Consider the following 14424-nt stretch of genomic DNA (forward strand, 5'->3'; position numbering starts at 1 on the left):
GCCTTGGGTGTGTCCTGGTAATTCTACAAAAAGCCCCTCTTCTCTGTGCTGTCCCTTGTGCTGAGGAAAACAGGTTGAGAAGGCAAAGGGAAATATGGTCCCTCTGCCAGAGCCATGTGTGTAGGACAGCAACACCTGAGAGCAAGAGACAGGGCAATGTAAGTGGGACCGCTGCCCCCCGTCCAAAGGAGGCAACTTCAGCACAGACAAAAGGGCCTCAGGACCACAGCTGGTCCTTGAGGAACACTTCACCTCGTGTTTCATACTTGAGTTCCTGCCAGTTCAGGAAGTTAGGGGTGGAGACCCCACCGGTGGTGACAGCTCTGATCTCCTCTGGGGGCAGCACAAAGTCCCACATGTTCCCATCTCCAACCTCTCCCACCAAGACCTGGGTCTTATCAAAGCCCCCACTGAATGAATCCTGCTCCTGCCCTAGGATGATGCTTGCTTCTGACCCACCGTGTATCCCTTCCTCAGACTCATCCTCACCATGGGCTTCCATCCACCTAGAGCTCTGTAATCCCTGTTCGGGACTCCCAGGTAACACAGAAGTGCCTGGGTGTGTATAAAGTCTCAGGAACCCTGACGTAGGTGTCAGATCCCCCCATGGACACGCTGTACAAGCCAGGCTTTTCCCTGAAGAGGAGGATCTCAGTGTGCTGTGCCCTGCTGGCATATGAGGAGAGGCTGTAGGGGTGGACAAGGCAGTGTAGACTTGCAGGCACAGGGTGAAAACCTTCGGTGGCTTCTATACCGGAACAGATAAGGTCACCAAGGAATTATCTGATTCTGTGGGGAACACAAAGGCCTTTCTGCATGTGTCTGCAGGAGAGAAAACAGAGAAAGAAAGTATCAGCCACTGAGTTATGTTAAAAAACAAAATTCACATGAGTACATTGAAGGATCTACTTGGCATTAGTCAGTAACTCATGAATTGGGCAGCACTCCATCTAGCAGATAAGGAGCTCTGAGGAGCAGCGTAGTATGCAAAAAGTTCCAGAAGAAAATGTTTCTTGCAAAGAGCAGATTATCTCAGGCAATCACCTTCCTATGGGGAAAGGGAGGCCCGCTCTCAGGCCCACAACCTCACCAGCGCAGAGCAGGCAAATCCAGACTGACCGGTTAAAGAGTACCCTCCAGGGTGGGAGGGCAGGGGCGCTGGCCCCCACAGCCAGCTTAGGGGTTAAGTCACCCAAGTCATTCCATGGGGGCCAGTGGTCTCTTTTTTAATAGCTTATCAGGCCAGGAAGACGTCTTCTCTCACCAAGCCAGACTGCCCGCTTCCCCAGACCACCACCCCTCACCCATGCTGGCCCTTCTCCCATGGCTTTGCACCATGCAGTCCAGAGACAAGAGCTCAGCGACCCTCTGAAGCAAAGCACCTACTGCCTTGGAAGAACGCGCCAGGGAGGTTAACGATGACCGGGAGACACAGCAACAACTTATCCGTGTTTCCTCCCTGGGGTCACTGTGTGTGGAATCTGGGCTACCGTCCTGGAAAGAGGACGAGCGGCTGAGATCCCACCTTGGGTCTGTTCCCTCTTGACCTTTTATAGGCCATGGTCAGCGTGCTGTGGCTGACGGGTAAATGATTTTCCAAAGTCACCCCGTGGAGCCATGAATCAGAGCTCAAAGAGGAAAAAAAAAAAAGATAAATCACAAAATGAGGGATCGATGCGGGTTATTTATTAGAGACTCCACAGTGTCGTGCCTGCTGGTGCTCCAACAGCCTCGTGCGGCCGTGCTTGGCCAATCGCAACAGTCCCATCCCGAAATCCAGTCTCGGTAAATGTCCTGAAATACCAGCAGTGGCTTGGGGCAGGCGGTGGTGGGGGGGTGTCTGCAGAGGAGGTTTTCCTCACAGGGACAACCACGACGTGACTCAGAAGAGTGAAATCAGAAAATCGGGGCGTGTTGCAGAACACCGTCCCGTCTCTGCATCCACCGCACAGAACGGACAGCCACTCACGAGGCAGGCTGCGAACTTTACGCTACAACTGGTAAAAATGCTTATGAGCCTATAAGAGAAAAAATAACATAAATTTGTCTGTACACTATTTTTTTTAAAGAAGTAAATTGCCTGGGGAAAAAATGTTTAAGGAATACCCCCAAACAATAAGTTTTCTTATCATAGTAAAAAAATTATGGGGGGCTTTTCCCCTCATTAACATTTCTGAAGGTTAGGGTTAGTGAAGTGTGCGTGTGTGTACATTTGATTAAGAAGCAAGGAAAGGGAGGGTGGAGATCAATAGTCCTCGAGGCTCCAAAAGCTACTGTTTTCATTTCATCAACAGGACACACAGTCAGACTCTGCTTTATTCCCAGAATACCTAGAACGGAGAACAAGCTCAGTCTGACATCCCGATTCTGTGCTTCACGGCACACGCACATCTACATAAAACATGACACTTTCACGTGAAAAGGATCTCGAGCTAACTCATGATGGTCTCATCATGACTTTTCCCATGGACAACCAATGAAAATTGGTAATAAAGGTTATTTCTCAGTCAACTAGAAGAAGCATCATGTGGGTAGCATATTTTAAATTACAAAGTAATAGGACTATTACAAATGGTAAGTACATTTCTGGAAAAGTTTGGGATTTTTTCTTTTTTTGTTTTTTTTTAATGATGCACAGTTAAGACGCACCTGGGTAGGTCAGTCAGTTGAGCGTCTGCTTTCAGCTGGGGTCATGGTTCCAGGGTCCTGGGATCGAGCCCCGCTGGGGAGTCTGCTTCTCTCTCTCCCCTTACCCCTCCCCCTGCTAGTGCTTTCTCTCTCTCTCTCTTTCAAATAAATAAATAAAATATTTTCTTTAAAAAAAGATGTGCACAGTCCTGATAGCTAAATGTCTGTTTTACACTAACTGTGCTGTATGAGTCATGCTTTCTGACCTGTACAATATTTCAAAGCATTTTCATACAATTAAGAGATATTGGAGGGGCGCCTGGGTGGCTCAGTGGGTTGGGCCTCTGCCTTTGGCTTGGGTGTGGTCTCTGGGTCCTGGGATTGAGCCCAGCGTCAGGCTCTCTGATCGGCGGGGAGCCAGCTTTCCCCTCTCCCTCTGCCTGCTTCTCTGCCTATTTGTGATCTCTGTCTGTCAAATAAATAAATAAGATCTTTAAAAAAAAAAAAAAGATGTGCACTTAAATTTGCTTTCAAACCTTTTTTTTTAAAGATTTTATTTATTTATTTGACAGAGAGAGAGATCACAAGTAGGCAGAGAGAGAGGAGGAAGCAGGCTCCCTGCCGAGCAGAGAGCCCGATGCGGGGCTTGATCCCAGGACCCTGAGATCATGACCTGAGCTGAAGGCAGAGGCTTTAACCCACCGAGCCACCTAGGCACCCCTCTCTGAAACCTTTTGCATCTTATTTTTTAAATGTAAGGTTGGCTTAAAGTGATTACTTCATTATTCTAGCCATTTATTCAATTATAGATAGATTTAAACAGAAAAATACATATAATAGGCAAAAGATTGGGATACAGAAGGAAGAAGTGTTTGCACTGTGCTCAGTCTGCCTTCTTGTTAGCATTGGGCCCCAGGTGAGTCTCAAGAATGCAGGTACCGGTAGGATGGGTGGATTCTATAGGAACACAGGGATTTCAAGGAGCCCAGCATGTCAGGAAGATCTCCCAAATGGATGTTGTGAACAAGGCTTGACACTGAAAGAGAACGAGAAAGGGAGACGTGGAGGTAGGGAGAGGGTGGGCTAAGGCAATGAAGGAGAAGAGAAAGAACAAGGAAGAGGGACTCAAAGCCCTCCACAGTGAGTGCGTCACAGTTGGCTCCTGTTCTCGTAACCTGCCTGGACAGTGCAGTGACCGCTCGCTCCCGGGGTGACCGCGGCCATGAAACTCATCAGGGGAGGGGCGTGGTAAGTCCACACTCTGGCCTCAGATGTGTTGCTCGGAAGCTCTCTGCTCGCTTTCTCCTACAGTTCACCGTGCTCCAATAAAAGTCCTGAAGGACTTCAGCCTTTCCCCACACCTTGGCACTTTGCTTTCTCCCTGATTCCAAGCCCCAGTGGGTAAGACAGACACCTCAGACTGCAGGCTTCCAAAGTTCCAGGTGCAGGAAAAGAAGAGCATCCTAAGACAGAAAGAATGTTGGTTACCACGGAGCAAGTCTACTGAATAGATAAAAATTTGTGGGATGGTAAACACAGGGCTACCCTTTCATTTAATCCTGGAGCAGCCCAATGCCAGACTCCAGGGCCTAAATAACGCAGCTGGTGTGCTCTCTCAGTTCAAACAGGAGCCCCTGGAAAAGGGGAAGGAAAGAGGAAGCAAGGGACACATCAGGCAGAAAGAGCCACACAATCAGTCTGAAACAACAGCTGTCTTCCTGAAGCTACTGCTCAGCCTGCAATGGGGGCTCCCCGGCCCCCACTGGCAGAGACTGGCTCACGTAACTGTCCCCGAAGGAGCTTTGTCACCACCAGACCATCGGCTGTCACCGACTGCCATGTGACCTGGGCAGCTGGTCGGTTCAAAGCTACGAGGTCATTACAACACAAGCATCTCCAGTTGAGAATCACTGGCCTTGAGGATTTTCCCTGCGCTTGCACACCCTGGGTAAATGCTTCCCAGAAGCATGTGAGATTGCGTCTACCCGCACACAAGGCAGCCGAGAAGGTGGGATTTCCTAGTCAAGGAAGAACTTTGACAAGGTGTTACAGGCACACTCTGCCTAATGTCTGTGTTGATGCTGAGACGGAGCAGGAATTGTAGGCAAAAGCCAGTCTCCTACACATGCAACAACAAAACGAAAGCCAGGGAGATTGCCAGGGCCCCAGAAATGGTAGCCAACAGCCTGGATGCTTGGCGTTCCAGAGAGGCTTCCCCACAAGAAAGGCAGCACACTACCCCATATCCTCATTCCCCCACAGGCCCTGGTGCAGAGGATCAGCCCGTGCTGCCCGAAGCCCTGCCCCCGCAGCAGACCACCTGGGTTCAACCCTGTCTCTGGGCAAGTACATTAACCTCTTCAGACCGCAGTTTCTTCACCTGCTAAATGAGGAACATAAAGTAGTATTTACCACATAGCATTGTCATGGAACAAAGAAACACACATAAAGGACTTCAGACTAAGGTGCCTAAGAAGCATGCCGTCCTCCAAAGACATTTTTAAGATGGGCTGCAGTCTGGCCTGTGTGATTAAGCAGTTGTCATCCCGGGAGCAGGAATTTATAAGATCACTTGTCGGAGGGCACGAAAGGGAGTGGCGAAGTGGGGGTCTCCCTGAATGGGTCCTCAGAGAGCGCACCAGAGGCAGGCTAAGGGATAACCTGAGTCAAGATGTTCTAGACCCTTCTTTAAAGATGACCGCCTGCCTGTAAGCTTGTTGGGAGCCAGTCATGTCCCCCAAATAAGACCTCTGAGCTGCCAGGAAGACACTGAAGTGAGGGCTCCCAAAACACACTGGGCCACTGAGCTTGCGAATCGCAGATTCCTGTGCTCGGACTCTGGACGTCGGATCCAGGAGGTTGGAGTCAATGAATGTACACGCAGAATGAGCAGCCCTGGGGGTGATGGTGCGGTGGCCCATAGCCCACCGCTTAGCCAGGCCATCCGGGAACCTCGAGCTAGGAGTCTGCGTTTACTGGAGGAGAAGGCTCCCAAGCTCCCCACCACCCCCGGTGCAGGAGAAACGACAAGGTGCATGTGTGTGACCACAGCGGAAATCCAGCCTCTGGGCCTAGAAGACGCTGATCTCAGATAAAGCTCTTCAGAAATCAAAGCAACGCTTCTGGGGCTCCACGGCTCAGAAATCTGGGTATTTGCGTTGTTATCGCTGCTCTTACTGTTGACGTTTTAAGAATCTGGAGTCATTTGCTCTTTTTGTCAACGCTTGCACGTCCGACCTGGGCATAGGGAACAGCATGGGGGCGAGGGGGGGGGGATCACAGTCTTAGCATCCCACCTGCTTTGTCACCTGGAACTCCAAATCCATCTCCATCCCGCTCCAGCCCCCCTTCTGAGGCAGCCAGCCGTCCCTCCTGCAGGCCCCGGCTGACCTCGGAGACGGGGCCTCGTCCGCTCATCCGGCTGGAGGCCACGTGGGGCTTCTCAGCATGACCCGTGCCCACTATTTCTGCCTGACACAGGGAGGTTTTCAGTACCTGGTCTGCACACGTCGTGTCCCATCCCATGCTAAGGCTCACACTGGGCTCAGGCTTGGCCTGGACTCTTGTGAGCATGGCCGCTCTCAGTCCCCAGAGGAAAGTGTCCTGCCGGGTGGCACCTCCTGCCTCTCCCCACGACTTCACACTGACAGTCTCTGACATCTGGGACTGAGCCACCCCTCTTCTTTGGCCTGCAAAGGTGCTGCAGAGGCTGGGCTACCACCTCCTGCGGGACCTAAGCTCCTTCCCATGGCTAGAATTCTCCTTACCCCACTCCCTTTGACAGAAAAATGTTTATTTTTGTTTGGACCCTTTGTATAGTTTACATCCTTTTTCTCATGGAAGGACCCCTGTGGTAGTTTCATCATAGGATTTAGGTACCATTTGGCCCTCTGTCCTTCTAACTTCAGCCTTAAAGATTTTTTTTTTAATTTATTTATTTGACAGAGAGAGAGATCACAAGTAGGCAGAGAGGCAGGCAGAGAGAGAGAGAGAGAGAGGAGGAAGCAGGCTCCCCGCCGAGCAGAGAGCCCGATGCGGGACTCGATCCCAGGACCCTGAGATCATGACCTGAGCCGAAGGCAGCGGCTTAACCCACTGAGCCACCCAGGCGCCCTAACTTCAGCCTTAACGCCTGACTCCACGTCTGGGCACACGGGAGGCTGGGATAAAGGAAAACCAGGGCTGATGACGTGGCTCTATTAACATCAGCAAGAAGGGGCCTCAGTGGACACTTAATTTTACCCTCCATTTATAGTGAAAAACGATTGCTTAGAACCAACTCACCCAAACTAGAATCACCCTTTTTGGCAGATGCCACCCCACAGTTAATTGAATTACGTCTGACAACTCTATACAGTACAAATGTGTCAGTTACCTCGGGATGTATTTTCTATCAAAATTACATGGAAGTATCTACCTGTGAGCTAAAATGTTTAAATTTAAACATTCCAGGAAAGCTTTATTGAGAATTTTAATGTCCACTTAAACGCAAATACCAGCCATAAGAACTTTCCTGGCTAAAATTATTAGGGCCAGAGGCTGTCCACTAAACTACGTGTAGTAAAGTAACAGTAATTGAATTCTGAGGAAAATATTGGCTCAGCCCACGTCCCTGGAGAGTTGGGATGGTCCTCTATAATTAAGACATATCTCCTGACTGGATTCTTTAACTAGAAAAAAGGTGTCAACCCTTTCTTCTGCTTAGCTGAACGCCGGGGTATTGGATCTGCCCTAATTGGACAACAGAGAATATTTGTGCTCACGTTTTTGCCCGAGAATATATCTTTAACTTGTATGCTTCCAGAGAGTTATCAAAAGTCAATTAGGGGAATCAATTTTCATAAATAATTACCTGAAAGATTTGCTGTTCATCCTCCTAATATCCTGAACCTAATCTTGAGCAAAACCTCCCATTGCTGTCACCTCAGACCAATTCCACACACTACACTCTGAGGGAAAGTAATGAGCCTATGTTCAGGGACACACCGCAAAACAGCTTAATGATAATAACAGCGGAAAATACTTTGAGAGCTTATTACATGCGAGGCACTACATGAGGTGCTCTCTATGCACGGTCTTATTTGATTCTTTATTTTTTTAAGATTTTGTTTATTTATTTAACAGACAAACATCACCAGCAGGTGGAGAGGCAGGCAGAGAGGAGGAAGCAGAGAGGGCAGAGCGGAGCAGAGAGCCCCATGCGGGGCTAGAACCCAGGACCCCGGGATCATGACCTGAGTCAAAGGCAGAGGCTTTAACCCACTGAGCCACCCAGGTGCCCCACAATGTTATTTGATTCTTATGACAACTGTTGGAGCTACTTACTCTTGAAGGGGAACAGAACTGTCCACCCCAAAACATGCCACTGCGGCATAGCGATTATTTTGAATTGAAGTGACTTAAGAAACAGCCAGTGCAAGAAGGACACTCTGACCCTCCTCTGTCCCTCTGAAAGCGGGAAATAAATCTCCCATGTGAAAGGTACCCTCCTTGCACCAGGAAAACAGAAGGCAGCCCTATCACCAGAGGTATAAAGCTAAGATCAAGAGCCAAGAAGGCTATATAAACAAGCCTTGTTCCTCCCTCACAAATTTGCTCTCCATTTGCCTTTGTCTCATCAGTTCTTCATGAATTTTTTGTTTCCTTGGCTAATAGGCACAGAAGCTGCCTGCTTTGTTCACTTTTTTGAGTCTCACATTTTTATAGGAACCCGTCATATGAAACTTAATTTGTTTTCCTCTTGTTAATTTGTCTTACATCAGTTTAATTATTAGCCCAGCCAAAGAACCTAGATGGGAAGAAGGAAAAAGTTTCCCTCCCCTACAGTTTTGGTAACCATCGTGGGGCTCTCCACTGGCTGACACTCGCTCACAGGCCATACAGCTGAGAGATCCTGGGATCTCTGACAGGAGCCAGCAGAAAGTAAGAACTCTTAAACATATCAGTCTCCTGGGTCTCTGCTGCAAGAGGCAGGGTCTGCTGGGAGCAAGAGTGAAGAGACTCCTTTTCTTTTCTAAATTTAGATTAGCAGGAGTGAGGAATTATGTGAGACATAATTCCTTGGTTATAGCCACTATGATAAAGATTTGTTGTGAGTATACTCCTGTTTGCTATTGACCCCTTTCATCCCAGAGATAGTCACTGTTTTCCTTTTTCTCTGTCTTCTGTGTCATTTGTGAAAAGGAGGGAAACCATGGAGTAGAACACAGACAGAGGCCCTACAAGCCCGCTGTTCAAGCCAACCTCACAGACTGGCGAGTTCATGGTTCTCACTGGACTGGTTTCATTCAGACAAATTTTGCTGTGGGTCCCCTGTGGGAAAACCACATGAGGTTCTCAGGTTCTCTTTTCATCTTATTCTACGTCCATGGAGGTTGGCTTTGTGACCAGGGAGAACATTCTCTCTGGTCTCCACCAGCTGGAAAGTGTTCCTTCCAGTGTGCATGTGTCTAGCAGCACCCTCTGTGTCCCCCCATGCCAGCTCGTAGGGACACTGGTCACAAGGGCTCCAATCCCTGAGATGCCTTTGTCATCTCAATCTTCATTGTCTTGTTAGTGCCGGAGAGGTCCCGTCTCAGTGGCACCTGCCTGGTGTTGCAGATCATTAAGTCTGGGACAGGAGGCATCTCATGTTCTTGAGAGACTAGAGACACCATTTTTGCTACACAATTCCTACTGCGTATGACCCGACGGATTCAGTTTTCTTTTTTCTTTTCTAAGATTTTATTTACTTATGAGATAGAGAGAGTGTGTGAGTACAAGTGGGGTGAGGAACGAGGGAACAGAGGGAGTGGGAGAAGCAGACTTTTTGAGGGGGGAGCCCGACAGGTTGTGGGGGGGGTCCTCAATCCCAGGACCCTGAGATCAGGACCTGACACCATGAAGGCAGATGCTTAACCAAATGAGCTACCCAGGCACTCCAAGGGCTTTGTTTTCTTAGGCTAAGTCTGGGAGTAAACTTTCTTGTGAGGGCTGTATCCTTTGCTTCTTCATTTGGTATTTTTTGTTGTTGTTGTTTTGTTTTGTTGTTTCTAGTGCATCTCTTTTGCATCCTTGGTTAAGCCATTAAGGCTAATTGGTTTGAGCCGCTATTGAGATTAATATAAGACCCCATTCGTCAATGGCCAAAGAATCCTTTGAATTGGAAATCTTTTATATTTGAAAAAAAAATTCAGAGCGTTTTGAATTTTCAGAGCATTCTGAACTGTCTTATTACTACTTACGGAAAGACCAAATTAAAAAGTATATACAAACAATAGAATAACAGCTAGTTTTAGGGACTCCCTTAACAAGATGAAAGGACAGAAATTAAGCTTAGAACAAAAATTAAGACCTACATCTGACATGAACTCCCCTTCTTAAAATCCAGCCTCATCTCCTCAGCAAATTCCTCTAACTCCCCCAAACTCCTCCACTTTCCCCAGAAAAACCCCTAAACATGCAGCCACCTGCTTTAGCTTCCCTTTCCCTACAGGATAACAGGTCACATCCAGCCTCTTCACTAGGCTCAGGGTACGCAGGTTACTCATGTAAGGGCTGAATCCCAGGAAGCGAATTTCGCAGAAGCACCTAGGACTGAGGGTGAGGCTCCCCGTGCAGGGCTCCACCATCAGGCTCTCTCAGCTTCAAGTCTTCCTGAGCAAAGTCTTTTGTGTAAACATCCTGGACCACACCCCCAACCTGCCACCACCACAGCAACAGATCTTCTAAGTTGCAGTACCCTTCAACTTCCACTGTCAGAAGACCCTGACAAATTGAGGGAGGAATTAGAAAGACTAGTGACCATCCGCCATGCCACTCACGAGGACCATGACTGGCTGCTAAAATATTCTACCACAGAAGATGGTGGAGAAGTAGCAGACTGAGACGACATCAGGTAGCAGGAGATTAGCTAGATAGCTTATCTAACCATTGTGAACACCTACAAATCCAATGGGAAATCAAAGAGAAGAAGAGCAACAATTCTAGAAACAGAAAATCAATCACTTTCTGAAAGATAGGACCTGCGGAGAAGTGAATCCAATGTGACGAGAAGATAGACCACAGGGGGAGGGGTTGGCTCCCAGCAAGTGGCGGAGCAACAGAGCACAAAATGAGGACTTTGAAAAGTCTGCTCCACTGAGGGACATCACTCCAGAGGCTAAACCGGGGGGAAGCCCACGTGGGGTCAGCATAACCCCAGGTCCCATGGGGTCACAGAAGGACCGGGGGTGTCTGAGTGTCGCAGAGCTCGCAGGTATTAGAGCGGGGAAGCCGGCTACAGAGACAAAGCTGAGGAGGGAGCTCTCAACTCGGGGTTACCTTGAACCGGGCACAGGCTGGGTGAGCTTGGAGTGCGGCCAGAGGCCAGGGAGATGAAGTGACTGAGCACTTGTCTCCAAACACGTGGCTGGAGGCCAGGGAGACGGAAGCCACCGAGTACTTTTCTCCAAGTGCAACCAGAGGTCAGGGAGGCAGAAGCCACTGGGCGCTTTTCTCTAAGCACGTGTGAATGAGCGCTTTTCTCCAAGCTCGACTAGAGGCCAGGGACACAGGGGCGGTTGGGCGCTTTTCTCTGAGGGTGCACTGAGGAGCGGGACCCCAAGCTCTCAGCTACTCTGGGCTGGAGACTGGGAGGCCGCCATCTTCATTCCCGTCCTCTGGAATTCTATGGAAAGCACTCAGGGAACAAAAACTCCCGAAAGCAAACCCGAGCAGATTACTCAGCCCGGCCCCTGATAAGGCCAGTGCAATTCTGCCTGGGGCAAAGACACTTGAGAATCACTACAACAGGCCCCTTCCCCAGAAGATCAACAAGAAACCCAGCCAAGACCAACTTCACCCACCAAGGAGAACAGCGGAATTCCAGAGGAGGAGAAAGCAGATCTTATCTGGACAAAATGACAAGGCAGAAAAAATCACCATAAAAAAAAAAAAAAAAAAGAACAAGAGGCAGTACAGAAGGCTGGGGACCTAGTCAATACAGACATTGGTAATATGACAGATCTAGAGTTCAGAATGACTATTCTCAAGGTTCTAGCCGGGCTTGAAGAAGGCATAGAAGATATTAGAGAAACCCTCTCCGGAGAGATAAAAGCCCTTTCTGGAAAAATAAAAGAACTAAAATCTAACCAAGTTGAAATCAAAAAAGCTATTAATGAGGTGCAATTGAAAATGGAAGCTCTTACTGCTAGGATAAATGAAGCAGAAGAAAGAATTAGTGACATAGAAGACCAAATGACAGAGAATAAAGAAGCTGAGCAAAAGAGAGACAAACAAATACTGAACCACAAGGAGAGAATTCGAGAGATAAGTGACACCATAAGACGAAACAACATTAGAATAATTAGGATTCCAGAAGAAGAAAGAAAGAGGGGAGCAGAAGGTATATTGGAGAGAATTATTGTAGAGAATTTCCCTAACATGGCAAAGGTAACAAACATCAAAATCCAGGAGATGCAAAGAACGCCCCTCAAAATCAATAAAAATAGGTCCACACTCCATCACCTGATAGTAAAATTTACAAGTCTTAGTGACAAAGAGAAAATCCTGAAAACAGCCTGGGAAAAGAAGTCTGTAACATACAAGGGTAAAAGCATTAAATTGGCAGCGGACTTATCCACAGAGACCTGGCAGGCCAGAAAGAACTGGCATGATATATTCAGAGCACTAAATGAGAAAAACATGCAGCCAAGAATACTATATCCAGCAAGGTTATCATTGAAAATAGAAGGAAAGATAAAAAGCTTCCAGGACAAACAAAAACTGAAAGAATTTGCAAACACCAAACCAGCTCTACAGGAAATATTGAAAGGGGTGCTCTAAGCAAAGAGAGACCCTAAGTAGTAGATCAGAAAGAAACAGAGACAATATACAGTAACAGTCACCTTACAGGCAATACAATGGCACTAAATTCATGTCTCTCAATAGTTACCCTGAATGTTAATGGGCTAAATGCTCCAATCAAAAGACACAGGGTATCAGAATGGATAAAAAAACAAAACCCATCAATATGCTGCCTACAAGAAACTCATTTTAGACTTGAAGACACCTCCAGATTTAAAGTGAGGGAGTGGAAAACAATGTACCATGCTAATGGACATCAGAAGAAAGCTGGGGTGGCAATCCTTATAACAGATTAATTAGATTTTAAGCCAAAGACTATAATAAGAGTTGAGGAAGACCTCTATATCATATTCAAAGGGTCTGTCCAACAAGAAGATCTAACAATTTTAAATATCTATGCCCCTAACATGGGAGCAGCCAACTATATAAACCAATTAATAACAAAATCAAAGAAATACATCCACAATAATACAATAATAGTAGGGGACTTTAACACTCCCCTCCCTGAAAGGGACAGATCATCTAAGCAAAAGGTCAACAAGGAAATAAAGGCCTTAAATGACACACTGGACCAAATGGACATCACGGATATATTCAGAACATTCCATCCCAAAAATAACAGAATACACATTCTTCTCTAGTGCACGTGGAACACTCTCCAGAATAGACCACATCCTGGGTCATAAATCAGGTCTCAACCACTATCAAAAGATTGGGATCGTTCTCTGCATATTTTCAGACCACAATGCTCTGAAGCTAGAACTCAATCACAAGAGGAAATTTGGAAAGAACCCAAATACATGGAGACTAAACATGGGTCTAAAAAATGAATGGGTCAACCAGGAAATTAAAGAAGAATTGAAAAAATTCATGGAAACAAATGATAATGAAAACAAAACGGTTCAAAATCTGTGGGACACAACAAAGGCAGTCCTGAGAGGAAAATATATAGCGGTACAAGCCTTTCTCAAGAAACAAGAAAGGCCTCAAGTACACAAACTAACCCTACACCTAAAGGAACTGGAGAAAGAACAACAAAGAAAACCTAAACCCAGCAGGAGAAGAGAAATCATTAAGATCAGAGCAGAAATCAATGAAATAGAAACCAAAAGGACAATAGAACAAATCAACGAAACTAGGAGCTGGTTCTTTTGAAAGAATTAATAAGATTGACAAACCCCTGGCCAGACTTATCAAAAAGAAAAGAAAAAGGACCCAAATAAATAAAACAATGAATGAAAGAGGAGAGATCACAACTAACACCAAAGAAATACAGACAATTATAAGAACATACTATGAGCAACTCTACGCCAACAAATTTGACAATCTGAAAGAAATGGATGCATTTCTAGAGACATATAAACTACCATAACTGAACCAGGAAGAAATAGAAAACCTGAACAGACCCATAACCAGTAAGGAGATTGAAACAGTCATCAAAAATCTCCAAACAAACGAAAGCCCAGGGCCAGATGGCTGCCCCGGGGGGAATTCTACCAAACATTAAAAAAAAAAAAACAACTAATTCCTATTCTCCTGAAACTGTTCCAAAAAATAGAAATGGAAGGAAAACTTCCAAACTTATTTTATGAGGCCAGCATCACCTTGATCCCAAAACCAGAAAAAGATCCCATCAAAAAAGAGAGCTATAGACCAATATCCTTGATGAACACTGATGCTAAAATTCTCACTAAAATACTCTAAAATACTAGCCAACAGGATTCAACAGTACATTAAAAGGATTATTCACCACGACCAAGTGGGATTTATTCCAGGGCTGCAAGGTTGGTTCAACATCCACAAATCAATCAATGTGATACAAAACATTAATAAAAGAAAGAACAAGAACCATATGATACTCTCAATAGATGCTGAAAAAGCATTTGACAAAGTACAGCATCCCTTCCTGATCAAAACTCCTCGAAGTGCAGGGATAGAGGGCACATACCTCAATATCATCAAAGTCATCTA

General features: G+C 46.6%; 1 pseudogene; it reads right to left on the bottom strand.

Annotated features, from left to right (window-relative positions):
- Nucleotides 1-217: 217 nt before the first annotated feature.
- Nucleotides 218-6201, bottom strand: LOC122918880 (annotated as a pseudogene).
- Between the last annotated feature and the right edge of the window lie 8223 nt (nt 6202-14424).

This window comes from Neovison vison, chromosome 10, assembly GCF_020171115.1.
Source record: "Neovison vison isolate M4711 chromosome 10, ASM_NN_V1, whole genome shotgun sequence".
Classification (NCBI taxonomy): Eukaryota; Metazoa; Chordata; class Mammalia; order Carnivora; family Mustelidae; genus Neogale; species Neogale vison.